This window comes from Heptranchias perlo, chromosome 20 (genome assembly GCF_035084215.1).
Source record: "Heptranchias perlo isolate sHepPer1 chromosome 20, sHepPer1.hap1, whole genome shotgun sequence".
Classification (NCBI taxonomy): Eukaryota; Metazoa; Chordata; class Chondrichthyes; order Hexanchiformes; family Hexanchidae; genus Heptranchias; species Heptranchias perlo.
Window position 1 is genome coordinate 5151070 of NC_090344.1, and position 27913 is coordinate 5178982.

The 27913-nt window shown below is 46.0% G+C and overlaps 4 non-coding genes and 1 pseudogene across 4 annotated transcripts; 1 reads left to right on the plus strand and 4 right to left on the minus strand.

The window, feature by feature from the left end:
- Nucleotides 1-2143: 2143 nt before the first annotated feature.
- On the minus strand, nucleotides 2144-2225 carry trnas-gcu (transfer RNA serine (anticodon GCU)). The gene has a single exon. It is a non-coding gene; the product is annotated as a tRNA-Ser (tRNA).
- A 3282-nt stretch (nucleotides 2226-5507) lies between these two features.
- trnat-ugu (transfer RNA threonine (anticodon UGU)) lies at nucleotides 5508-5581 on the minus strand. The gene has a single exon. It is a non-coding gene; the product is annotated as a tRNA-Thr (tRNA).
- Nucleotides 5582-10901: 5320 nt separating this feature from the next.
- trnag-ccc (transfer RNA glycine (anticodon CCC)) lies at nucleotides 10902-10972 on the minus strand. The gene has a single exon. It is a non-coding gene; the product is annotated as a tRNA-Gly (tRNA).
- Nucleotides 10973-18611: 7639 nt separating this feature from the next.
- On the minus strand, nucleotides 18612-18684 carry trnav-aac (transfer RNA valine (anticodon AAC)). The gene has a single exon. It is a non-coding gene; the product is annotated as a tRNA-Val (tRNA).
- A 6923-nt stretch (nucleotides 18685-25607) lies between these two features.
- LOC137335584 (zona pellucida sperm-binding protein 4-like) lies at nucleotides 25608-27913 on the plus strand (annotated as a pseudogene).

Here is a 27913-nt window from a genome sequence, read left to right on the forward strand (position 1 = left end):
GGCTGCACGTGTAGCGTTGGGTACATGTCCAGAACATGCAGTCTGGCAGAGTTCCCGTGATAACCCTATGCAGTCTGCTCCACTGCCGTGCAGTTCCTGTGGGTTACGTCAGGAGTGGGTCAAACATAGCCGTGTAATTCAATGGGGGCTTGAAACCACCTCACATCGCCACTGTGAAATGCTCAAATAAATAAGAGCTGTAGTTACCAGGCAGTGTTTACTCCCTCAGAGCATAAAGGATAATCCAGCCCATTGTTCACCTAAAAGATTTCACGACATGAGACTGAATTTATTTTAACCTGTACTTTAAATTCTGCTCAATCACAGAATTTGGAGATTTATACTATTTTTCTTTGCATGCATCTCTCTATCTCTGTCTGTGTTTCTTCTTTCTCTCTATTTCCCCTGATGGACTTATCAGGCTTCCTTGAACGGCCAGGTCTGGAAACCCGGGATGGGACAAGGCTGTCGGATCTTCAGTCCAGTTGCTTTATTTCGACGGGATGAGCTTTGCTATTTTTCGTCTCCGCTTTCGGAAAATATAAACCCAGATGGAAATTCCCCTCCTCGGGTCCCGTCACCTCCCGGTAAAGGAAATGAACCCGATCTATCACTCGTCTTAATATCTGTATTCTCATTGCTTAAGAATAAAATTATGGGGCTACAGCTATTCTCAGGACACATTTTAGAAATTAACACATAACAGACTTATTCGGAAAAGTGGGATTAAAGGGCAGGTGATAACCTGGGCACATAATTGGCTAAAGGGAAGGAGGCAGAGAGCAGTGGTGAACGGATGTTCTTCTCACTGGAGAGAAATATGCAGTGTGATCCCAAGGGTCGGTGTTTGGACTATTGCTTTTCTTGTTTTTATAAATGACTTGGATGTGGGAATAGGGAGTACGATTTCGAAGTTTGCGGATGATACAAAACTTGGCAACGTAGCAAATAGTGAGGAAGATAGTAGCAGATTTCAGGAGGACATGGACAGACTAGTGAAACGGGAAGTCACGTGACAGATTTAACGCAGATCAGTTTGAAGTGATGCACTTTTGGAAGAAGAACAATTTATGGCTGGTTGCAAGAGCAGAGGGACCTGGGGTGCATATTCACAAAACAGGGCAAGTTGATAAGGCGGTTAAGCAAGCGAATGGGGTAATTCGCTTTGTAAATAGGACATTGAATATAGAAACAAGGAAGTCATACTAAACCATTACAAATCATTGGTTAGGCTCAGCTGGAATATATTGTACGGTTCTGGGCACCACACTTTAGAATGAAAAGGCATTGAAGAGGATTCAGAGCAGGTTGACCTGGATAATACCAGGGTTGAGGAACTTCAGTTATGTGGAGAGATTGGAGAAGCTGGAATTATTCCACTTGCAGCAGAGAAGGTTAAGGAGTGAATCTAATGGATGTATTCAAAGTAACGAGGTGTTTTGAAAGATCAAGTAGGTAGGAATTGGTTCCTCTGGCAAGTGGGTCAGTAACCAGAGGTCATAGATTTAAAATAATTGGCAAAAGAACTAGAGTTGAGGGGAATTTTAACCGTGAAATTCGGCTTTTCTATTCCCTTATGAATATCGCAGATTATAATGTCCAGGCGGGGTGGGACTGAGTGCTGAGATCGGAATGGAAGCTCATCAGAATGAACTTGGTCTCATCAGTTTTTGTTATTTTTCCGACCAGTTGCCCGAAGCAGGCGGTGAACCTTCTTCTCGAGAGAGGATCGTCATTTCAGTTCAGAAGGAAAAAGGTATCAAGAAAATCGGGTGACAAAAACACGGAATGATCCGAGACTGACAGCAATTCCCGTTTCAACTGACACAGACACGGAATGATCCGGGACTTACAGCACATCTCTTTTAAACAGACACAGGCACGGAATGATCCGGACATAAATCATCATTATGGAACATAAGTTTTTCTTACGTTGACCATAAGATTTGCTTCTTTTACAATGACTCCGATTTTCTCTTTGAGACTTCGCGACCATTCTCATTTCAACACGTTCGTGGAAGGAACTTTTGCTGATTTCAGCAAACAACGCAAAAACCTCTGCCCGCCGTTTCGAGAAGGATGGGACTTTAACCAGACCTGCTGGACACACTGAATGAGGGAAAGAAGACTTAAAACACAATAACGACGAGGGTGGGATTCGAACCGACGCGTGCAGAGCACAATGGATTAGCAGTCCATCGCCTTAACCTCTCGGCCACCTCGTCACATGAGGCAACCTGCGAAATCCCTTTTATTCAAAATGAAAATACTGGTTATGTTGCCAATCTGAAATAAAAACAGTGAATGTGGATATCCTCAGCAGGTCAGGCAGAATCTTTAGATATAGAAACAGAGTTGACGTTTCAGGTCGATGACCATCACATGAGTATTACATCACACTCCTGACTTGTGCCTTGCAGATCGTAGAACAGCTTTGGAGAGTCACGAGGTGAGTCACTCACCGCAGAACATCCAGCCTCTGACCTGCTCTTACAGCCACAGTATCTATGTGGCTGGCCCAGTTAAGTTTCTGGTGAATGCTGATCCTAAGGATGTTACTCGGGGCGATTCGGCGATTGTAATGCCATGGTAATGGTAATCTCCCACAGAAGAGATTTACTGGAAAGATTCCAGGGATGAGGGTCTTTAGTTACATGGATAGATTGGAGAAGCTGAGGTTGTTCTCCTTCGAACAGAGAAGGTTGCGAGGAGATTTGATAGAAGTATTCAAAATCATGAAGAGTGTAGATAGAGAGAAACTGATCCCGTTGGCGGAAGGGTCAAGGACCAGAGCACATCGATTTCAGGTCTTTGGCAAAAGAACCAAAGTTGAAGGAAAAACTTTTTTTACACAGCGAGTGGTTATGATGTGGAATGCACCGCCCGAGGGGGTCTTGGAGGCAGATTCATTCATGGCCTTCAAAAGGGAACTGGATAAGTATTTGAAAGGAAAAAAATACAGGGCTCCAGGGAAAGGGCGGGGGAGTGGGTCTTGCTGAATTGCTCTTGCAGAGAGCCGGCAAGGACTCAATGTGCCGAATGGCCTCTTTCCGTGCTGTAACATTTCTATGATTCTATTCTATTTGTAGGAGGCGATGCAAAACGACCGGAGCGTGACGTCAATCGACCTGCTCATGTCCATTCCCTGATAATGAATCCGAGTGTGAGGGAAAGAAGAAATTCATAATTATTGTACATATTTTTTATCTTATGCTGACCATAAGAGATACTCGGTTTACCAGGGGACCATTGTGCACTTTGATTGATAATTCACCTGGATCACACCTGACAGTCCCAACACCTCCGTGCAAGAAACAGTTTAGGTGCTAATTTGACTTTGCTGATTTGAGCAAACAGATGTTAGCCAGCAATGCGGAAAGGCACTTCTGAGAAAAGAAGGATTTTTGGTGAAGAGACCAAACTGAACAGCGCCAGCAAATTCTTACAGCGGTGGAATTCGAAACCTTGTAATTCAGAGATCAAATCTGACATTTTCGAAAACTAAGCCACTGTCCCACATGGCAATCGATTCGTTGCGGCTGAAAGATGTCATGGAGCTGAAACGTTTCCTCTGGCTCTTTCTCCACAGGTTCTGCCTGACCTGCTGAGTGTTTTCAGCATTTTCTGGTTTCATTTTTATGATTTCAGAATGGCTGTTTTCCTGAAAAAACCCAATTTGACCCAAGGACGCAGCTCACTCTTTACTTTCCCCACGCGCTTTAAAGTCTGTCGTTTCCGAACAAAATCCCTTCCACGCCGGACATTCAAAGGACCTTTCACTCACGGCCAACCTCCTGCAATCGACACTTTTTCGCCACTGCCGCTCTTTGCATTTCTCCTCATTCCTTTTCAATCGGACATTTCCACAGACCTGTTAAAATCAAGAGGAACATTTCCGATCTTCCTGCACCGCCCAGATTGCCAAAAGTGCACATTTCAGACGTCATTCGCAGCGATGTAGCGCCGCCCGTCTCTCCCGCACATCAACTACTCGGGGAAAAGCGCCAACGACCATGGAAACAAAACCCAGTTCTTCAGTTAACATCCCCCGTGTCACAAGATACCCCATGGAAATTTCACGGAAAAGTATGCCGCTGTCCTTCCGATTGCCAGCCCTGCTTTCTTCGTTCTTGTCTCTGGAGCAGTGTCGCAGGTGGGAATGTTTCAAGGCACAAATGAACATTGGTGTGAACGGGACATGTGCCCCCGAGTAACAGCGGTCGATGTGGAGCAAACTTAAAGACATAAGAATGTGAAAGTGAATGTTAGAGTCGGTAAGGCCGCAGTAAAGTCTCAATGAAATGGACCATGATTGTGGAAGGAAAAAAATCTGGAAGAAGCGGCGGGTCTGAATTTTGGATCTTTCAGCAGAGACACATGAGAGAACAAAGACAGGATACAGACAAAGGTGTTGGAGGCAGAAAGAAAAAGAACGAATTAAGAGGAATGAAAAGAGAGTGAAAGAAAGGATGGGATAGAAGGCGATGAAAGAAAGAAAGAAAGAAAGAAAGAAGGACGGGAGAGAGAAAGACAACCGTGCAATACTCACCCGGCAAACGGGCGCTGCTCCCAATCGGCTACACTTCGCCCCACTGACCCTCGTCCCATTCACAACATCCTACAATATGCTGTCAATGCTGTGCAGTGAAACAGAGAATTTGAAGGTATAAAGACACTCACATCGTCCGACAATACACTTTCAATACCTGTGCAGTGAGACAGCGAGTTTCAAGGTATAGAGACACTCACACACCGTCCTACCATACACTTTCAATACCTGTGCAGTGAGACAGCGAGTTTAAAGGTATGGAGACACTCACCTTTTTGTTCAAAAGTAGCACATCCCAGGAATAAGAGAGACCGAGGGTCAGTTTCCCCCTCCTGATGTAGCTGAGGCTTGTCAGTCAAGAGTCCCCTCCTCCCAGTATTGGCTGTGGAGGAAGTACAGTGTCGATTTAATGGAATACCTTCAGCCTGACCGAGGTTATTCTGACTGGCCAGTAATTACTCGATCTACACCTTTCTCCTTTTTTAAACAACGGTACATCTTTAGCAGTCCTCCAATCCTCCGGCATCACATCTGTAACCAGGGAGGATTGGAAAATGATGGTCAGAGCATCCGTTATTTCCTTTCTTGCTTCTATTAACAACCTGGGATATATTTCATCCGGGCCTGGGGATTCAGGTGGAATGATTTGGGGATTTTCTATTTTCTGTTTGCAAAAGTTTGCACCGCAGGTCAAGATCACAAGTCTCGGTCAAAATTAGGACCACTTCCGGGTTTAAACCTCAAATCGTGAATTATGCCACAACTCCAACGAGCCCAAAAACAAATAAATTAACGTGTTACGGACATATTCTATGAGAGGTCTGTCTGTACAATGAAAGGGCGTTTTTGATCAGTCATTCTGATATCCGTTTCCTCCTGAAACTTGAACAAATACAAATTCCACACTCTAATTTTGTCGTTTAATTCCACAAATTAGGTGAAAATAATAAATTACGGAAGGCACTGCTGGGAGTTGAACCCAGGATCTCCTGTTTACAAGACAAATGATTTAACCAACTAAGCCACAGCGCCACTTGATATCATTGCTGGCCCACCTCCTCTCACTAATATCTATCAGTGACACGTTACTGTCTGTTTGGGGTTCAGACCGTTTCATCTTTATCGATTTCGCTTGTCCGTTTACCTGTGCATCCCAATTTCGCCTGCATTTCTCTCTGTGTTTAACTTTATGTATCCCTCAGTGCGTTGATACACGGATGATTATGTGTGCTTGTGTTTGTTACATTAAATAAATTAGGGGTTCAGAAAATTCTCGCTCTGACATTGGACAACGATTGACCCAAACTTTACAGCGAAGTGTTGTTTATTATGGTGCCGAAACTAAAAAATCGTAAGAGGTCCAAAAAGGGAAAAGGAGATAAACTTGTGAGGGAAAATATTGACAACAATCAAGGTTTTTACACGTATATTAAGAGAAAGAAGGGTGACTAAGAGTAACGTGGGCCCCTTAAAGACAGATGGAGGTGATATTGTAATTGAAAATCAGGAAATGCCAGAGTTGCTAAATATTTACTTTTTATCAGTCTTCACAGAAATGGATGGAGCTAACATAACAGAGACACGAGGAAAACTGAAAATAAATCAAGGGGATTCGTATAAGTAAAATAATGGTAATGGAGATAATAATGAGACGAAAGATAGACAAATCTCCAGGACCTGATGGTTACCATCCCAGGGGACTAAGAGGAATAGGCGAGGAAATGGTACATGTTTTAGTCATGATCGTTCAAAAGTCTCTTGATTCAGGAATTGTTCCTTTGATTGAAACATTGTCAATCTCACTCCATTATTTAGGATGGGTAGGAGAGATAAAGTTAGAAATTAAAGACCCATTAGTCTGAAGTCTGTTGTGGGGGAGTTACCAGTATCTGTTATTAGGGAAATAATGACTGAACACTTGGATAAATATGAAGTCATCAGCGAGAGCCAGCATGGATTTGTAAAGGGTAAGTCAAGTCTAACAAAACTAGTTGAACTTTTTGAAGGTGTAACTAACGTGGTAGATAATGGAGTTTCCTTGGGTGTTATATAATATTCACTTCCAGATGCATTCGATAAGGTACCACATAAGAAGCTGTGAACAACAATGAGAGTGCGTAGAATTTAAGGCAACCTAATGAAATGGGTTCGGAGTTGGTTAGAAGGTGGGAGACAGAGACCCAGAATAATAAGGTATGTACTCAAATTGGCAGGATGTGATCAGTGCTGGGGCATTAGCTTTTGACTATATGTATAAATAACGGAGGTGAAGGAATAGGAAGCCGTATCGCCACGTTTGTCGCTAGCATCAAATTAGATATCACAGTGAGTAGCGTTTCCGGGTGTATAAGGTTGTGGTGCAATCGGTCAGCCTGCGGTAATTAGAGGACTCTAGAAATACCCAGGTTATGAATTCGAGTCGCACCTTGGATAGACAAACCTTCCAATCCGAGCATTTTGACCGGAGTTCAAGGTGCAACTGGCATGTTCCATAAGGCATCTACTTCTCAGTGTTCCTATGTAGGCACTTGTGGGTACTTGAGTTCCTCTGGCCGACCGTCTTGCAATAGCAGGTGCGAGTTTACTTGTTTATAAGGGAAGAGGGGGCGATTAGCGACAGCTGATATGGCAAAGCGGCCTACACGAGGTCCTTAAATCTAAAGAACCAAACACACAATTCTTCTTTTCGTTGAGTGGATATTCGTCGATTGGAAGTTTCGTGTGAGGAAAATTTGGAAGGGAAATCTGCTGCCTGGTGTCACTGTGTAACGGGTGAAACTATTCAATTTACAGATGTTAATACGCTGAAAGGTCGAGAGGTTATTTCCAACTCCCGTGTGGGACAAGTTTAGCTTTTAAGCCACTATATAAAGTGTTATTTTAATTGGTGCTAACGATTGACAAGACATTTGGCACAAACAAACATAATTGTAAACTCACGAGTTCACTGCCCATGTTTCTCACATCATGTTCAACAGAAACAAGGAATCCCCTCAACACGTCACTGAGAATTTTCAAAAAGGGATCCTCATCATGGTTCGACGTCAACGATGGATAATTCATAGTGCAGGAATCTGCATAATGGAAACTTTTCTAATCGCGAGTCCGGGTATCTCAATCGGGAGAACATCGGACTTTAAAAACCGATAATGATCTGAAGGTTCAAAGTCTGGTTCAGGCTGTAAATTTTGAAACAGCTGGCAAGTTCTGTCTTTGCAGCAGAGCAACAACTGCGGGACAGACGATGCCTGCGATGTGCTGTCAAAGCTTCGGTGGTATCCTGTTTCCCAGGGATGGACAGAAATGCGCTTTCTTCGGCGGCATTCGCTGCTTTCCGCCAGCAACGTGTGATTGGAGAGAGCGGGGCCGGACAGGCGGCCTGAATGTTGTTGCTGTCGTGGCTTCACTCAATCCGGGAGCTGGGGAACATCGAACATCGAAAAACTGATGGATGCAGTGCTGTTTAGAACTACAGTTATTAACCGACGCAGCGCTGCAGGATTCTTTAATGATCTCTCACAAATCAACTGAAAACAGTCGCAATGTGCAGCTTTGAGAGGGGCTTTCTGCACCGTTAGGGCAGGAAACGGGAGTGAGGGAGAGACACTGTCGGTATCTCTGTAATGCTTGAGTTTGTGTAGAACTGTGCAGAGGTTCTATGAGGTGTTGTGTTTTTTTCATATTTAACTACAGAGTGAATTCTTGCTTCATTTATATTCACTAATTGTTGGTGGATAACGTTTTCAAAATGTTTCCGCTCGGTTTCGAACCGGAGTTATTTAGTGTGTTCGGCGTGCGCGATAATTATTGCACGACGAAAAGTTCACTGTGTGAATGCATATTGGCATAACTCAGATGATAGCTGCCGTCTACAAATGCTCTCAGTGCGAGAGCCGGGTCAGATTCCCGTTCAGGGAATTAAGTTTTACAAAATAGTTTATTGTATTAATTTCGCAAAACTCTGTAAAAAAGACGAATACTCGTTCTAATCGCCATTAATCAACCAGCAACATTCTGTTTCAGACTGAAGGAAATCCTAACATTTTTTTAATCATTCATGGGATGTCAGCGTCGGTGGAAAGGCCAGCACTTATTGCCCAATCCGAATTGCCCTTGAGAAGATGGAGGTGATCCGTCTTCTTGAACCGCTGCAGTCCGTGTGGTGAAGGTTCTCCCACGGTGCTGTTCGGAAGGGAGTTCCAGGATTTTGACCCAGCGACGATGAAGGAACGGCGATATATTTCCAAGTAACTATGGTGTGTGACTTGGAGGGGGCCGTGCAGGTTGCGGTGTTCATATGTGCCTTCTGCCCTTGTCCTTCCAGGTGGTAGAGGTCGCGGGTTTGGGAGGTGCATCTTGTGGATGGGACACACTGCAGCCACGGTGCGCTGGTGGTGGAGGGAGTGAATGTTTAAGGTGGTGGATGAGGTGCCAATCAAGTGGGCTGCTTTTTCCTGGGTTGTGTCGAGCCTCCTGAGTGTTGTTGGAGTTGCACACATCCAGGCAAGTGGAGAGCATTCCATCACACTCCTGACTTATGCCTTGTAGATGTTAGAAAGGTTTCGGGGAGGCACGAGTCTCCAGTGCAATCACAGCTTTCATGTAATTTGATGACCAGAACTGCACGCAGTACTCAAGTTGTGGCCTAACTAATGTTATGTACAGTTCGAGCATAACCTCACTGCTATTACAGTCTATGCCTCGGCTAATTGAGGAAAGTATCCGGTATGCATTTTAACCACCTTATCTACCTGTCCATCTACCTTCAGCGATCTGTGGACATGCACTTCAAACGTCCCTGTGTTCATCTACACCTCTCAGTATCCTCCCAAGCAAGGTAGTTTCAGAGCAACTCAATCTGAAACGTCTTACTTGATAACACAGGTCGTACAGTCAAAACCATTTGGTAAAGGAGACTAATATTAGTGACTGAAAATAGTAAGTGCACAAGTTGATATTGCTGTACACCAGAATAGAATACGAGATGGGATGGACAGAAACGGTCTGAAAGATGGCTGATCGGCTATGGGAGGCAGCGGACATTTATACTGGCTGTCCGACAGCCAGTGGTTTGTTTTTCTCGGGGTATGTTTCTCACTTGGGGGATTATATTGATTAATGATACGAACGGTCCCGGGTTCGAATCCACGACGAACCTGACAACCACAAGGCTTTTTGTGAAAAGTCACCAATTGGCTTCTGATACCTTTTCAATGTTGCTGTTGGTCGAATTGAATTATATCGAGAGCATTTTTAAGATCCAGAGGAGAGAGTGCGGAACTTTCCAAGGCGAAACGCATGTGAAGTAAATAAATGTCGCAAGCTGATGAGGAGATTGAAGCTCGATGTGAATTTACCTTCAGGCGGCCTCATTGACATTAGATGACAGGATAGAACGCCACATATCCAAGTTAGCCGATAACACCAAGATGGGCAGCATTGTACGCAGTGCAGATGGAAGAACAATATTACAGAGACATTAATATAATAAATGAATGGGCAAAACTGACAAATGGATTTCAATTTAGTCCAGTGTGAGGTCATCCACTTTGGACCTGAGGAGGATATTTCAGAATACTTTCTAAATGATGAAATGCTCGAAACTGTGGAGGTCCAAAGGGACTCAGGGGTCCAGCTACATAGTCATTAGAATGTCATGGACAGGTGCAGAAAATAATCAAAAAGGTTAATGTAATGCTGGCCTTTTTTATTTAGAGGAATAGAATACTAGAGAATAGACATTATGCTACAGCGAATCAAAGCTCTGGTTTGACAACACCTGGAGTACTGTGTTCAGTTTTGGGCACCGCACCTGAGGAAGGATATATTGTCTGTGGAGGGAGTGCAGTGTGGATTTACTACAATGATACCTGGACTCCAAGGGTTAAATTCCAACGAGAGATTACACAAACTAGGGTTGTTTACCCTGGAATTTGGTAGGTTAAGGGCTGATTTTATCGAAGTTTTCAAGATATTAAGGGGAATTGTTGTGGTAGTTCGAAAGAAACTATTTCTGCTCGTTGGGTGCCTGGGACGAGGGGACATCGCTGAAACATTAGAGTCAGCAATTTCAGGAATGAAGTTGGGAAACACTTCCACAAGCAAAGGGAGGTAGAAGTTTGGAACTCTCTTTCGCAAACAGCAGTTGATGCGAGCTTAATTGTTAATTTTAAACCTGAGATTGATAGGTTTTTTTGAACCAAAGGAATTGAGGTATATGATGCTCAGGCGGTTTGATGGAGGGAGGTCACAGAACAGCCATAATCTCATTGAATTGCGGAACAGTCTCGAGGTGCAAAATGGCCGACTCCAGTTCCCAAGTTGCTCATTGGTGCAGAATGCAAAGCGATCCTGCATTGGCCGGGAATCGAACCCGAGTCCCTCGCGTGGGAGGCGAGAATTCTACCACTAAACCACCAATGCTGGCAGATCTGCTATCTGCAAATGTCCACTTAGGTCTCTTCGCTCACATAGTGAATGAAAGCAGCAATTTGAGTAAAGTTTACTGATGGTCAAGTGTGCGTTGTGACGATATCGAGACAGTCGACAATATTCAGCGCAGTTGATTCTGCAAATTGTTGCTTGATATTACAAGTCGTACATTCAAAACCATTTTGATAAAGACACTCTAATATTGTTGATTTGAAATAATTGGTGTAGAACCTGATATTGCTCGACATCGTATTTGGTACAAGAAAGAGAGATTGGATGGACAGAGCGTTCTGAAAGGATGGCGGATCGGGTATATGGGAGCGGAATTTTACCCTGGCTGAACATCTCCGTTGCCTTTGGGTCTGATTTTTGCTCAGGGAGTTTCATTGGTTCAAACCGGATCAGCCCCGTTGTGTCCCCATTTTTAATCAAAAATCACCAATTGGTTTCTCACATCTTTTCAGCGGTGCAGAAGGCAGGTTTGACTTATCTCCAGCAGAGCATGTTTGAACACCAGAGGACAGAATGCAGAGGGTTTGTCCACGTAACACACGTAGACGAAATTAAGATAATCTTTCAAGAAGTTTTACAGATTGAAGCCGGCACGTGAATTTATCCCAATTCAGTCGATCTCATGTGCGCAGAATGAAAAGGTAAAGAATGCTGCATTGGCCTGGAACCAAACCCCTGGTTTCCCACAGGCAGACGAGGGTTCCACCACTGAACCGCTGATGCACACACAGGGGCAGGTTGCACGTGTAGCGTTGGATATATGTCTTGAATATGCAGTCAGCAAAGCTCCTGTGCAGCCTGCTTTTACAGCCGCGCGAGCGAACGAGGCAAGGCATGGACTTTGAAATTCACTGTGCTTTCGAAACCAACTGACAATCATGGTGCAAAATGCTCAAATAAATAAGAGCTTTAATTACCAGGCAGTGCTTCTCTCAGAGATAAAGAGATAATCCAGCCAAATGTTTACCTATAAGATTTCACGATATGGGATTTAATTTAAGTTGCACCTTAAATTCAGTTTGATCACCGAATGTGGAGATTTATGCTATTATTTTCTTTGCGTGCTTCTCTCTATCTCTGTCTTCATTTCTTCTCTCTCTGTGTTTTCCCCTACTGGACTTATCATGCTTCCTTGAACGGCCAGGTCTGGATGGGATATGGCTGTCGGATCTTCAGTCAAATGTTGTATTTCGACGGGATGATCTTTGCGATTTTCCGTCTCTGTTTTCGGAAAATATAAACCCAGATGGGATTCCCCCTCCTCAGGTCCCATCACCTGCGGGTAATGGGAATGAGCCTGATCTATCACTCGGTCTTAATATCTGTATTCTCATTGCTTAAGAATAAGATAACGGGTTACAGTTATTTTCAGGTCACATTTTAGAAATTAACACATGACAGATTTATTCGAAAACTAGAAGCACGTGGGGTTAAAGGACCAGTGGTAATGCGGGCACGTAATTGGCTGAGGGATAGGAGACAGAGAGTAGTGGTGAACGGATGTTTTTCTGACTGGAGGGAAACATGCAGTGGGATCCCCCAGGGGTCGGTATTAGGACTATTGCTTTTCTAGTTACGTATAAATGACTTGGATGTGGGAATAGGGAGTACAATTTCGAAGTTTGCGGATGTTAGAAAACTTGACAAAGTAGTAAATAGTGAGGAAGATAATAGCAGACTTCAGGAGGACATGGACAGAATGGTGAAATGGGCAGTCACGTGACAGATTTAATGCAGATCAGTGTGAAGTGATGCACTTTTGGAAGACGAACATGGAGAGGCAGTATAATCTAAATGGAACAATTCATGGGGGTCGGGGGGGGGGGGGGGCGGTGGGGTGGGATGCAAGAGTAATGGGACCTGGGCGTGCATGTTTTGAAATCAGGGCAAGTTGATAAGGCGGTTTACAAATCATAAAGGATACTTTGCTTTGCAAATAGGAGCATTGAATACAAAAAAAAGGAAGTCATACTAATCCTTACAAATTTGTGTTTAGGCCTCAGCTGGAGTATATTGTACGGTTCTGGGCACCACACTTTAGGATGAAAAGGCATTGAAGAGGATTCAGAGCAGGTTGGCCTGGATGATGCCAGTGATGAGGGACTTCAGTTATGTGGAGAGATTGGAGAAGCTGGGATTATTCTCCTTACAGCAGAGATGGTTAACCGGAGACCTAATAGAGATATTCAAAATAATGAGGGGTTTTGAAAGTACAAGTAGGGAGAAACTGTTTCCTCCGGCAAGTGGGTCGGTAAACAGAGATCATAGATTTAAAATAATTGGGAAAAGAACTAGAGCGGAATTGAGGAGAATTTTTTCACACGGAGGGTTTGTTAAGATCAGGAACTCACTTCCTGAAAGGGTGGTGGATGCAGATTCCACAGGATCATTCAAAAGGCAATTGGACATGTACATGAAGAGAACTAATTTGCAGGGAAAATCTGGGGTGTGGGTCTAATTGGACAGTTCTTCGAATGATCAAGCACAGGTACCACGGCGGAATGGCCTCCTTCTGTGCTGTAAGCTTCTGTGATTCTATGATTACCTCCTGAATCATTACAATTGATGCTATTCAGTGTTGAGGAACCAAGAAAATTATTAACGTGATATTCGTCATCTCCATTCCCTTACCAATATCGCAGATTATAATGTACAGGCGGGGGTGGGACTGAATGGGGGATAGACTGCGGAAATTGGAATGGAAGCCCAGCAGAATGAACTTTGTTTCATCAGTTTTGTTAATTTTCCTACCAGTTGCCCGAAGCAGGCGGTGAATCTTCTTCTCGAGAGAGGATCGTCATTTCAGTTCAGAAGGAAAAAGGTATCAAGAAAATCGGGTGACACAGACACGGAATGATCTGGGACTTACGGCACATCCCTTTTAAACAGACACAAACACGGAATAATCTGGGACTGACGGCACATCCCTTTTAAACAGACACAAACACGGAATAATCTGGGACTTACGGCACATCCCTTTTAAACAGACACAGACACGGAATGATCCGGGATATAAATCACAATTGTGGTCGATTAGTTTCTCTTCCGCTGATCACAAGATCAACTCTTTTTACCAGGACACCGCTATCCGGTTGATACGTCGCGATCTCCCAATCTCTGCACCTTCGTGGAAGGAAATGTTGCTGATTGCAGCAAACAACCCAAAAAGCTCGGTCTGCCGTTTCGGGAAGCACGGGACTCACATCCACACCTTCTGGATGGAGTGAATAAGAAAAACAAGACTTGAACACAATAACGACGAGTATGGATTCGAACCCACGCGTGCGAAACACAATAGATTAATAATCCGTTGCCTTAACCTCTCGGCCACCGCATCACAAGAGTAACACTCCGAAAGTCCTTTTATTCAAAATGAAAATAGTGGCTAAGTTGCCAATCTGAAATAATAACAGTCGATGCTGGAAATCGTCAGCAGGTCAGACAGAATCTTTAGATATAGAAACAGAGTTAATGTTTCAGTTCGATGATCTTTCGTCTGAGCTGAGTCAGAATAAAAGCGCTTTCATTTTCTTTTTTTGAATGCAAAGCCCTGGACTCTGAGGACAGGAAAGTCGGACCATACAATGTGACCTGCCCATGCACCCAAATCGAGAATGTTGAAAATACCCAGTCAGCAGAAAACTTCGGTGGAAGAACAGATTTTGTCACTGCATGCAACGTGGGGAATTGCCAGGATGCCAAGCATTAGGATTCACTCGATATTTTGTCAGAGAGGCCTTTGATGAATTTCAGATGGAACAGCAACATGTTGAAATCCAGTCGGTGTGTGAAAGAAAGCGAGTGCTGATGGAAGGGGCTGTGAGTTCAACAGTGTGGGGCCGTGTGCCCAAACACAGCAGTTAAATCCGATTCTCAATTAGTGAACCCATCCAAAAGATCTGTTTGTTTGGTTGAGGTTTTTTCTCATTCGTTCATGGGATGTGACCGTCGCTGGCGAGGCCGGCATTTATTGCCTATCGCAAACTGCCCTTGAGAAGGTGGTGGTGAGCCGTCTTGTTGAAACGCTGCACTCCGTGTGGTGAAGGTTCTCCCACAGTGCTGTTCGGTAGTGAGTTCCAGGATTTTGACCCAGTGACGATGAAGGAACGGCGATATAATGTCGATGAAAACATAAATTACAAAGGGAGATTGATAGATTAGGTGAATGGGCAAAATTGTGGCAAATGGAATTCAATGCAGACAAATGTGATGTCATCCACTTTGGATCAAAAAAGGATAGAACAGGGTACATTCAAAATGGGAAAATGTTAAAAACAGTGGATGTCCAAAGGGACTGAGGGGCTCAGTTACATAGTTCATTGAAGTGTCATGAACAGGTGCAGAAAATAGTCAATAAGGCTAATGGAATGCTAGCCTTTATATCGAGAGGACTAAAGTACAAGGGGGCAGAAGCTATGCTGCAGCTATACAAAACCCTGGTTAGACCACACCTGGAGTACAGTGAGCAGTTCTGGGCACCGCACCTTCGGAAGGACATATTGGCTTTGGAGGGAGTGCAGCGTAGGTTTACTAGAATGATACCCGGACTTCAAGGGTTAAGTTACGAGGAGAGATTACACAAATTGGGGTTGCATTCTCTTGAGTTTCGAAGGTTAAGGGGTGATCTGATCGAAGTTTATAAGATATTAAGGGGAACGGATAGGATGGAGAGAGAGAAATTATTTCCGCTGGTTGGGGATTCTAGGAGTAGGGGGCGCAGTCTAAAAATTAGAGCCAGACCTTTCATGAGCGAGATTAGAAAACATTTCTACACACAAAGGGCGGTCGAAGTTTGGAACTCTCTTCCGCAAACGGCAATTGATACGAGCTCAATTGCTAAATTTAAATGAGCGATCGATAGCTTTTTAGCAACCAAAGGTATTAAGGGATATGGGCGAAAGGCAGGTATATGGAGCTAGATCACAGATCAGCCATGATCTTATCAAATGGCGGAGCAGACACGAGGGGCTGAATGGCCCACTCCTGTTCCTTTGTCCTATGTTCCGATATTTCCAAGTCGGGATGGTGTGTGACTTGGAGGGGAATGTGCCGGTGGTATTGTTCCCATGTGCCTGCTGCCCTTGTCCTGCGAGCTGGTAGAGTTCGTGGGTTTGGGAGGTGCTGTCGAAGAAGCCTTGGCGAGTTGCTGCAGTGCATCCTGTGGATGGTACACACTGCAGCCACTGTGCGCCGGTGGTGGAGGGAGTGAATGTTTAGGGTGGTGGATGGGGTGCCAATCAAGCGGGCTGCTTTGTTCTGGATGGTGTCGAGCACTCATCCAGGCAAGTGGAGAGTATTCCATCACACTTCTCACTAGCGCCTTTTCGATGGTGGAAAGGCTTAGGGGAGTCAGGAGGTGAGTCACTCGCTGCAGAATACCCAGCGTCTGACCTGCTCTTGTAGCCACAGTATTTATGTGGCTGGTCCAGTTAAGTTTCTGGTCAATTGTGACCCCAAGGATGTTGATGGTTGGGGATTCGGCGATGGTAATGCCGGTGAATGTCAAGGGGACATGGTTAGATTCTCTCTTGTTGGAGACAGCCATTGCCTGGCATTTGTCTGGCGCGAATGTTACTTGCCACTTATCAGCCCAAGCCTGGATGTTGTCCAGGTCTTGCTGCATGCGGGCACGGACTGCTTCTTTATCTGAGGGGTTGTGAATGGCACTGAACACTGTGTAATCATCAGCGAACATCCCCATTTATGGCCTAAGGATGGAGGGAAGGTCATTGATGAAGCAGCTGAAGACCATTGGGCCTAGGACACTGCCCTGTACTGTACACTACTTTTTAAAATATTACAGATAAGCAGAGCACTTGAGCAGTCACAGCTGTGACTTTGACTTTTCTCCCTCTCCTCCAGATCTCCCCCGCAACTGCCACTAACCAACCGCAATCTTCTGTCACACTTCTCCACGAGAAATTTCCGTGCCTCAGTTTTCAGATGAAATAACGTCCATCTCTTCAGTCACGGACAGCCCAGAGAGAGTTTCTGAGTTTCAGGTCCCACTTTGCCTCAATCCTCCTTGAGGTACCATGAAAAAATGTCCTTCAGTTAATAATAATACAAATAAAAGTTCTTATCTTTTGGGGTTTTGTTTAGATTCCACGGCTTTTAAAGATCATTGCGGATATTTGACGAAGCGCCTCTTGATTGGCGGCTTCTCTTTGACAAAGATCCCGAAGCGATCATTGAGAGGCTGAAAATCAAGCTGTTTGATAAAAGCACTGATACTTCGGTATTTATGTAAGCAGTATGGGTTCTGGAAATATCTCAGGTTGTGAGTTCAAGTTTCACCTTCAACAATCAAACCTTTCAATCCGGGCATTTTGACTGGAGTTCAAAGTACAACTGGTATGTTCCATGATGCATCTACTTCTTAGTGTTCCCATGTGGGCACTTGGGTTCCTCTGGCCTTCCGTCTTGCTTGAGCAGATGCGAGTTTCGTTGTTTTCGAGGGAGAGGGGGATCTCAGCGTCAGCTGTAATGGCAAAGGGGCCGTGATGAGATCTTTCAATCGAAGGAACCAAACATACGATTATTCTGTTCGTCAAGCGCATATTCATCGGTTGCAATTTTCGTGTGGGGCAAATTTGGAAGGGAAATATGCTGCCTGGTGTCACTGTACAACGGGTGAAATTCTTCAGCTTACAGATGTTAATAGACTGAAAGGTCGAGAGGCCTTTTCCAGCTCCCGTGTGGGACAAGTTCAGCTTTTGGGCCAATTGGTAAAGTGTTATTTTAATTGGTGCTAACGAATGACAAGTCATTTGGCACAAACAAGAGTTCGCTGTCCATGTTTCTTAGATCATGTTCAACAAAATCAAGGATTCCCCTCAACACGTGACTGAGAATTTTATAACAGGGACACTCCCCCCTGTTCGACGTCTTCGAGGGATAATTCAGAGTCCTCTTATGAATATTTAAGATAGGAACTTAACGACTAGCGAGCCTGGGGGGATCACTCGTTAAAGCATCAAACTTTTAAAGCGGGTAGTGATATCAGGGTCCAGTGTTCAAGCTATAAATTTTGAAACAGCTGGTAAATTCTGCCTTTGTTGCGGAGCAACAGCTCCGGGACAGACGATGCCTGTGATGTGTCGTCAAAGCTTCGGTGGTGTCTTGTTTCCCAGGGATGGGCAGTAATGCGCTGTCTGTAGCGGGAATTGCAGCTCCCCGCCAGCAACGTGTGATTGGAGAGAGCGGGGCCGAAAGAGGGGCTTAATGTTGTTTCTGTCGTGGCCTCAATCAATCCGGGAGCTGGGGAAGATCAAACATCGAAAAACTGATGTTTGTTGCCGCGGCCGCAATGCTGTCTATAACTGTGGTTATTAACCGAAGCTGCACTGCAGGAGCCTTTAATGATCTCTCACAAATCAGCTTAAATTATTCGCAATGTGCAGCTTTGAGAGGGGCTTTCTGCACCGTCAGTGCAGGAAACGTGAGTGAGTGTGAAACACTGTCTGTATATGTGTTGTGTTTGAGTTTGTATTGAACTATACAGAGAATGGAAAATATACCTGTTCAGTGAGGTGTGGTATTTTATTCACATTGAACCACAGACTGAATTCTTGCTTTTTTCACACTCATTGATTTTTAGTGGGTAACGTTTTCAAAATGTTTCTGCCCGGTTTTGAACCGGGGACCTTTCGCGTGTTAGGCGAACGTGATAACCACTACACTACAGAAACGCTGTTACACACAATCTTATAGGAAACCCTCAGAAGATAGCTGCCGTCTGCAAATGCTCTCAGTGTGGGAGACGGGTCCCTTTCCCGTTCAGGGGATTAACTTCTCCAAAATAGTTCAATGTATTAATTTCGCGATACTCATTAAACTCTGAAAAAAGACGAATAGTTGTTCAAATCGCCATTAATCAATTAATAACTTTTTGTTTCAGGCTGACGGAAATCCTAACTTTTTTTTATGTATTCATTCACCAGGCAGAATACAGAAAGTTCAGAGGGGATCTGAAAGAGGAAATAAGAGGGTCAAAGAGAGAGTATAAGAATAGACTGGAGGCCAACATAAAAGGGAATCCAAAAGTCTTCCACGGGCATGTAAACATTAAACGGGTAGTAAGAGCGCTACTCTGATCAGAGACCATAAAGGAGATCTGCACATCGAGGCAGAGGGGTTGGCACTAAATGAATACTCTGCATATGTCTTTACCAAGGATGAAGATGCTGCCTTAATCTCAGTATAGGAAGATATAGTTGAGATACCAGATGGGCTAAACATTGATAAAGAAGAGGTACTTTAAAGGTTATCTGCACTTAAAGTAGATACGTCACCCGATCCGGATGGGATGCATCTTAGGTTGCTGATATAATTAAGAGGGGAAATTGCAGAGGTACTGGCCATAATCATCCAAATATCCAAAGATACGGCGGTGGTGCAGAGGAGCGGAGAATTGCAAATGTTACACCCTTGTTCAAGAAAGAGTGCAAGGGTGAAACCAGCAACAAGAGGCCAGTCAGGTAAACTCAGTGTTGGGGAAACTTTTAGAAACGATAATCCGGGACAGAATTAACAGTCACTTGGACGAGTGTCGATTGATTAGGGAAAGCCAGCGCGGATTAGTTAAAGGCAAAACGAGTTTAACTAACCTGATGGAATATTTTGATGAGATAACAGAGAGGGTAGATGAAGGCAATGCAGTTGATGCAGTGTATATGGACTTTAAAAAGGCATTTCATAAAGTGCCCCACTGTAGGCTTATCAGTAACATTGCGGCCCATGGATAAAGGGGGCAATAGAATCATGGATACAGAATTGGCTAAGGAACAGGAAACAGAGAGTAGTGGTGAGCGGTTGTTTTGTGGACTGGAGGGAGGTGTACAGTGTTGTTCCCCAGGGGTTAGTGATGGGACCACTACGTTTCTTGATATATATTAATGACTTGGACTTGGGTGTACTGGGCACAACTTCAAAATTTGCAGATGACACAAAATTTGGAATGGCAGTAAACACTGTGGAAGATAGTGATAAACTTCAAGAGGTGATAGACAGGCTGGCTGCATGGCGGACACATGGCAGATGAAATTTAAAGCAGAAACATGCATAGTGATACATTTCGGTACGAAGAACGAGGAAAGGCAATATAAACTAGAGGGCACAAATCTAAAAGGGGCACAGGTTCAGAAGACCTGGGGTTTCATGTGCACAAATCTTTGAAGGTGGCAGAGCAAGTTGAGAAAGCCGTTAAAAATCCGACTGGAGCCTGGGCTTTATAAATAGAGGCATAGAGTAAAAAAGTATGGACGTTATGATGAACCTTTATCAAACACTGGTTTGGCCACAACTGGAGTATTGTGTCCAGTTCTGTGCACCGCACTTTAGGAAAAATGTGAAGGCCTTAGAGAGGGTGCAGAAGAGATTTACAGGAATGATTCCAGGGATGAGGGACTTCAGTTACTTGGATAGACTGGAGAAGTTGCGTTGTTCTCCTTGGAACAGAGACGGTTGCGAGTAGAATTAATCAAGTTATTCGAAATGATGATGAGTCGAGAAACTGTTCCCATTGGCGGAAGGGTCAAGAACCAGAGGACATAGATTTCAGGTGATTGGCAAAAGAACCAAAGGTGACATGAGGAAAAACTTCTTTACACAGCGAATGGGTAGGACTTGGAATGCACTGCCCGAGGGGGTGGTGGAGGCAGATTCAATTATGGTCTTCAAAAGGGAACCAGATAATTATTTGAAAGGAAAAGAATTGCACGACTACGGGGAAACGGCGGGGGAGTGGGTCTTGATGGATTGCTGTTATATAGAGCCGAATCGCCTCCTTCCGTGCTGCAACCTTTCTCCGAAATCTATGATTTCATGGGACATGGGCCGTCGCTGGCAATGCCAGCATTTATTGTTTATCCCTAATTGCCCTTGAGAAGGTGGTGGTGAGCCCCCTTCCTGAACCGCTGAAGTCCGTGTGCTGAAGGTTCTCCCACAGTGCTGTTAAGCAGGGAGTTCTAGGATTTTGACCCAGCAGTGATGAAGGAACGGCGATATATTTCCAAGTCGGGATGGTGTGTGACTTGGAATGGAACGTGCAGGTGGTGTTGATCCCATGAGCCTGCTGCTCTTGTCCTTCTAGCTGGTAGAGGTCGCGGGTTTGGGTGGTGCTGACGAAGAAGCTTGGCGAATTGCATTGCTGCAGTGCATCTTGTAGATGGTACACACTGCAGCCACGGTGCGCTGGTCGTGGAGGGAGTGAAAGTTTAGGGTGGTGGATGGGGTGCCAATCAAGCGGGCTGCTTTGCTCTGGATGGTGTCGAGCTTCTTGAGTGCTGTTGGAGCTCCACTCATCCAGGCCAGAGGACAGTATTCCATCACACTCTTGACTTGTGCCTTGTAGCTGGGGAAAGGCTTTGGGGAGTCAGGAGGTCAGTCACTCGCCGCAGTGAGTGACTGACCTCCTGACCAGCTCTTGTAACCACACTATTTATATGGCTGGTCCAGTTAAGTTTCTGGTCAGTGGTGACCCCAGGATGTTGATGGTTGGGGATTCGGCGATGGTAATGCCGTTGAATGTCAAAGGGAGGTGGTTAGACTCTCTCTTGTTGGAGATGGTCATTGCCTGGCACTTGTCTGGCGCCAATGTTACTTGCCACTTATGAGCCCAAGCCTGGATGTTGTCGAGGTCTTGCTGCATGCGGGCTCGGACTGCTTCATTATCTGAGGGATTGTGAATGGAACTGAACACTGTGCAATCATCAGCGAACGTCACCATTTCTGACCTTATGATGGAGGGAAGGTCATTGATGAAGCAGCTGAAGATGGTTGGACCTAGTGCACTGCCCTGAGGAACTCCTGCAACAATGTCTTGGGGCTGAGATGATTGGCCTCCAACAACCACTACCATCTTCCTTTGTGCCAGGTATGACTCCAGCCACTGGAGAGTTTTCCCCCTAATTCCCATTGACTTCAATTTTACTCGGGCTCCTTGATGCCAAACTCGGTCAAATGCTGTCTTGGTGTCAAGGGGAGTCACTCTCACCTCACCTCCGGAATTCAGCTCTTTTGTCCATGTTTGGACCAAGACTGTAATGAGTTCTGGAGCTGAGTGGTCCTGGCGGAACCCAAACTGAGCATCGGTGAGCAGGTTATTTGTGAGTAAGTGCCGCTTGATAGCACTGTCGACGACACCTTCCATCACTTTGCTGATGATTGAGAGTAGATTGATGGGGCGGTAATTGGCCGGATTGGATTTGTCCTGCTTTCTGTGGACACGACATACCTGGGCAATTCTCCACATTGTCGCATAGATGCTAGTACTGTAGCTGTACTGGAACAGCTTCGCTCGAGGTGCGGCTAGTTCTGGAGCACATGACTTCAGCACGACATGCGGGATGTTGTCCTGGCCCACAGCCTTTGCTGTATCCAGTGCACTCAGCCGTTTCTTGATATCACTTGGAGTGAATCGAGTTGGCTGAAGACTGGCTTCTGTGGTTTTGGGGATATCGGAACGAGGCTGAGATGGATCATCCACTCGGCACTTCTGGCTGAAGATGGCTGCAAACGCTTCTGCCTTGTCTTTTGCACTCTCGTGTTGGGCTCGGCCATCATTGAGGATGGGGATGTTTACAGAGCCTCCTCCTCCCCTTACTTCTTTAATTGTCCACCAGCATTCACGACTGGATGTGGCAGGACTGCATAGCTTTGATCTGATCCGTTGGTTGTGGAATCGCTTAACTCTGTCTATAGCATGTTGCTTCCACTGTTTAGCATGAATGTCGTCCTGAGTTGTAGCTTTACCAGGTTGGCACCTCATTATTTGGTATGCCTGGTGCTGCTCCTGGCATGCTCTTCTCCACTCCTCATTGAACCAGGTTGATCTGCTGGCTTGTTGGTAATGGTAGAGTGCGGGATATGCCGTTCCATGAGATTACAGATTGTGCTGCTGCTGATGGCCCACATTCACCTCATGGGTGCCCAGATTTGAGCTGCTAGATCTGTTCTGAATTTATCCCATTTAGCACGGTGGTAGTGCCACACAACAAGTTGGATGGTATCCTCAGTACGAAGATGGGACTTCGACTCCACGAGGACTGTGCAGTGGTCACTCCTACCAATACTGTCATGGAACAGATGCATTTGCGACAGGTAGATTGCTCAGGACGAGGTCAAGTAAGTTTTTCCCTCGTGTTGGTTCGCTCACCACCTGCCGCAGGCCCAGTCTCGCAGCTATATCCTTCAGGACTCGGCCAGCTCGGTCAGTAGTGGACATTGAAGTCCCCCACCCAGAGTACATTCTGTGCCCTTGCTACCCTCAGTGCTTCCTCCAAGTGGTGCTCAACATGGAGAAAGACTGATATCATCAACTGAGGGAGGAGAGTGAGCGGTGATCAGAAGGAGGTTTCCTTGCCCATGTTTGACCTTATGCCATGAGATTTCATGGGGTCCAGAGTCAATGTTGAGGACTCCCAGGGCCACTCCCTCCTGACTGTATATCACTGTACCGCCACCTCTGGTCGGATCTGTCCTGCCGGTGGGACAGGACATACCCAGGGATGGTGATGGAAGCCGTCTGGGACGTTGGCTGAAAGGTATGATTCTGTGAGCATGGCTATGTGTCAGGCTGTTGCTCGACTCGTCTGTGGGACAGCTCCCCCAATTTTGCACAAGTCTCCAGATGTTAGTGAGGAGGACTTTGCAGGTTCAATTGGGCTTTGTTTGACCTTTGTCGTGTCCCGTGCCGAGTGGTCCGTCCGGTTTTATTTTTATTATGACTTTTTTTGAGCGAGATTTTTACAACTGAGTTGCTTGCTAGGCCATTTCAGAGGACAATTACAAATCAACCACATTGCTGTGGGTCAGGAGTCACATATAGGCCAGGCCGGGTAAGGACGGCAGGTTTCCTTCTCTGAAGGATATTCGTGAACGAGATGGGTTTTCACGACAATCCGGTAATTTCATGGCAACCCATTATTGATACTAGTATTTTAATCCCAGATTTTATTCAATGAATTGAAATTAAATTCCTCAGCTGCGTGGCGGGATTTAAACTTATGACTCGGAGATTATTCATCCAGGCCTGCTGGATTACTAGTTCAGTAACATAACCGCTATGTTACCATTCCATATCTGGACACTAACATAGTGATTTGACTCTGTTTATTAATTAGTATTAAAAATACCCGCATTCCCACGGGTCACACGGAGATGGGGCCTATTTTGAATAAACTATTAAAGGTGACGTTGGGTCTAAAAATATAAAGGTGACGACAAAAGCAAAAAAGAAACAAATAATGCGATTTGGTTCCAATTTCGTTTAATTTTGTGATGAAGAAATAAAGGTGTCAAGGGGGAAAAAGCAACAATTCCAATGCAACCAAACAAAAAGTCCTGGAGCTGTCCTTGGAACCAGTCTCACTTTTTTTCTTCCATTAAGAACAGGCCCATCTCCGTGTGAGCCGTGCGAATGCGGGTTGATGTTCCGGAGCCCGTGGGCCTCGGACTGTGCCTCAGGCTGATTGGCACATTCATTTACTGCCAATTAAGCAGCGCTGCGATAAAAAGAGGGAGTCGGTTTTTATTCTCACTTATCTGGGGTGGTTCGCTTAATATAATGGAGGAGTTGGGGATTTTTGGTTTATTATTTGTTGTAGTCTGTTCAGCTCAGCCGCCCTCTCTCCTTTTCCCCGCCAATAAATGTTGGCTCTCTCCCAAAAACCGTAAAGACTGCGGATTTCCAGGAATTGAAGCCAGTGAGTGTGTGCGGAGAGGCTGCTGCTTTGATGCGGGGAACCAGGATGTGCCGCCGTGTTTCTATTCACTGGACAACCTGCCAGGTGGGCGTATTCTCGGTCCGTCTATATTCTGGGCCAGGACTTTCCAGGGTGCCCCGCAATCCAGCTGCTCTGTTTCCCTGGACAGTTTCATTTCTCTCCTTCCTGTCCTACAACGTCAGTTGGAATTTCAATCCTTTCCAGTCCGGGGAGTTGAACCGGTGCTGGGATTGAGAGCCTCTAATCCCGCAGAGTATAATTGATGGTGGGATTGGGAGCTGTTAATCAGATACAGAAAGGACAATAGTTATTCGGCCTTTGACGCAGTATCTGTAGTTCGAACCGTTGCTCGGTGACCTGGGACTCTCTCTCGTTGAATTCTGCCCGGTGTAATTGCCCAGGTAGCGGGAGGGGGGTGGGGGTGGGGGTCAGAGTGAATGAGCCCCGGCCCCTGTTGTCACTGACCATTCGGATTTGATGTTTAACTTCTATCGGAGATTCTGGTACTTTAAATCCAAGCAGCGCGGTGATGAGCTGTAGTTGGTCCACTGGTCTCCATTAGAAAGATAGTGGGACGGATAGAAACTGACACATGGATAGGGTTTGTCCCACTCCGGTTAACGGTTCTCTTTGCCCTCCCCGTGGGGCAACTAATCGCCTTTCATTGACTATCTTGCAGTCTGCACCAAAGATGGGCGGGTGCTGATCGCGATTTCCAAGGATTTGACGCTGCCTCCTGTAAACCTGACAACGGTCCATCTGAAGGATGGAGACGGAGCTGAGTGCAGTCCGACCGTGGCCTCTGCAGACACTGTGCTCTTTCAGTTCGCAGTCACTGAATGTGGCGCTACTCAGCGGGTAGGTATTGCGGGCTGGGAGTCCCATCAATGGTTCAGCTCGGGACTGATTGTCTTCTGTCTCTTGTAGCTGGACGGCGTGAACATCCTGTATGAAACGGATGTGTTGGGTGAGTTTGAGATCTTGGATGGTGCTTTGTGATCAGTGACCCGGGACAGCACTTTCAGGTGAGAATAAGAGAACATTCAGCGGGTAGAGACAGTGAGGAGCTGAATTCTCCAGCCGTGTCCGTTCTGTTGCAGGCTCCATGTCCAGTGCAGTTACAGGGGAAGCCAGGAGTCTGATCTGCAGGTGAAGCCCAGAGTTTACACCCTTTCTCCACCACTGCCTGCCACTGAGGCCGGGATCCTGCTTCTGGAGCTGAGAATAGCGAGAGGTAACGAGTGCTCGCTGATAGTAGTGTCCAACTTCAGGCTCTCTCCAAATAGTGCCCGCCCTTCATCTTTCTCTTTTCAGATGGTGGCTACCGGAGCTGGTACGTGGCCAGTGACTACCCGATCCTGAGTGTGCTCCGGGACCCCGTGTTTGTGGAGGTTCGTGTTCTGAACCGAAACGATCCGTCCCTTGTGCTGGTGCTCAATGACTGCTGGGCGACCCTCACCCCCGAGCCGTATTCGGGGCTCCGATGGGACCTCCTGGTGGACAGGTAAGGGAGCGAGTGAGGGAGCTTGGGGTAGTGTGGGGATTGGAGAGGGGGCGAAATGGGCGGGGATTAATACAGAAATCGTTACTGGAGTCCGAGTTAGTGACTGGGGAAATATTCCTCCGAAGTTGAGATTTTGTTCTGGACTCTGGTTTAATTGGTTTGATGTATACCTATAACCGTGCGGCCATCTGTTCGAGGTGTTCTCTCTCCGTGTGACCCCCGCTGTCTTTCAGGTGTCCCTTTGCTGGTGATAACTACAAAACCCGCCTCCTCCCGGTAAACGCTGCTTCCCATTTGCGGTTCCCAACTCACCATAATCGTTTTGTAGTCAGCACATTCGCCTTCTGGGACCGAGTTTCGGGCCGGGCTCTGACCGGGGAGGTGAGTTTCCTTCACTGCTTCTTTCCCGGTCACTTGTTCCCTGGGCTTAATAAGTGAGCAGGCCCCTGTTGGTCGGTTGACTGTAGAAGCATTAATCTCCTGACTGGGAGCTGTGGGATTGACTATACCGCACTGTCCCTTTGCAGGTTTATTTTCACTGCAGTGCTGAGGTTTGCTACCCTTCCACCCGAGATAACTGCACTGCTCCCTGCAGCTCCAGTAAGTACCTGTGACCTGATTAGAAACTAAACCCTGATGGGGAGGGGTGGGTGTGGGACATCTGGACACGTGCCTCCCTCAGCAAGGGGCCGAACACTGGGCGCAGGGTGAGTGTCCCGAATCTGGCGGATCTGGGAACTTGCCCAGTTCCATTCGGTGCAGGTTTCCATTAGAATAGCAATCTAGGGCAGCGGGTCTGAGCACATCTTGCACCAGGTCAGTAATTGTGAAGGATGCTCTGATCCTTGAGCTGGGATGAATGAAGTATTTTTGTTTCCTTGCTACTTGCCCGGATGCTGAGCTGCCCTACTTGCCGACCCCTGAGGAGCAGAATCCTCCCATTGTTGGCACGGGTGTGTTCCACATCCGGTTCGGAATCGTCCACCCTTGGCCTTGGAGAACATTAAACCAGCATCTAACTATCATCATTCTGACACTGGGAATTCAGGGTGGAACCGAACGGATGTCCCGGGGCCGGACACCTGGCCAATTATGAGTGTCTCATGAAACTGCGGGTCAAAGTAGTGCATCAAACAGTGTCTCCTTCACCAGCAGACCAAACTGGCCATTGTGGCAGCAGCAATTGCGAAATCTGCTCAGTTTGCGCGTCCTTCTGAGAATCGGTTTGGTGAGAACCGGATGGAACTATAGCCGGAACTGCAATCTACAAACTCTGTCCGGTACCCAGGGCCCTGATGTGCTTTGCATGAGGCCATCTGATTCAGGATTTCCAGACAGATGAAGATTTAATCATTCAACATGAACTCTTGTGTCTTTCTCTCCTTCGCCAGAGAGGCGAAGAAGCGCCGATGACCAGTCTGGGGTATTGGTGACCGCTGATGGACCCATCCTGTTCCTGGAAGGTGAGGCGAGATTGGCTGCTCTGATCCACCAGGACGAGAAAGGTAAAGCAGGGAGCTCCACCTGTGTCTCGTGATGGAGTAACTGGTGCCCATCTAACCCTGGCTTCTCCCCACAGATACTGCTGTTGATTCCCCCTTCCGTGTTCCTGGATTAGCGGTTGGGGTAGCGCTGCTCTCCGTGGCCCTGTTGGTCGGGACTGTTGCTATATGGAAAATGGAGCAGGGC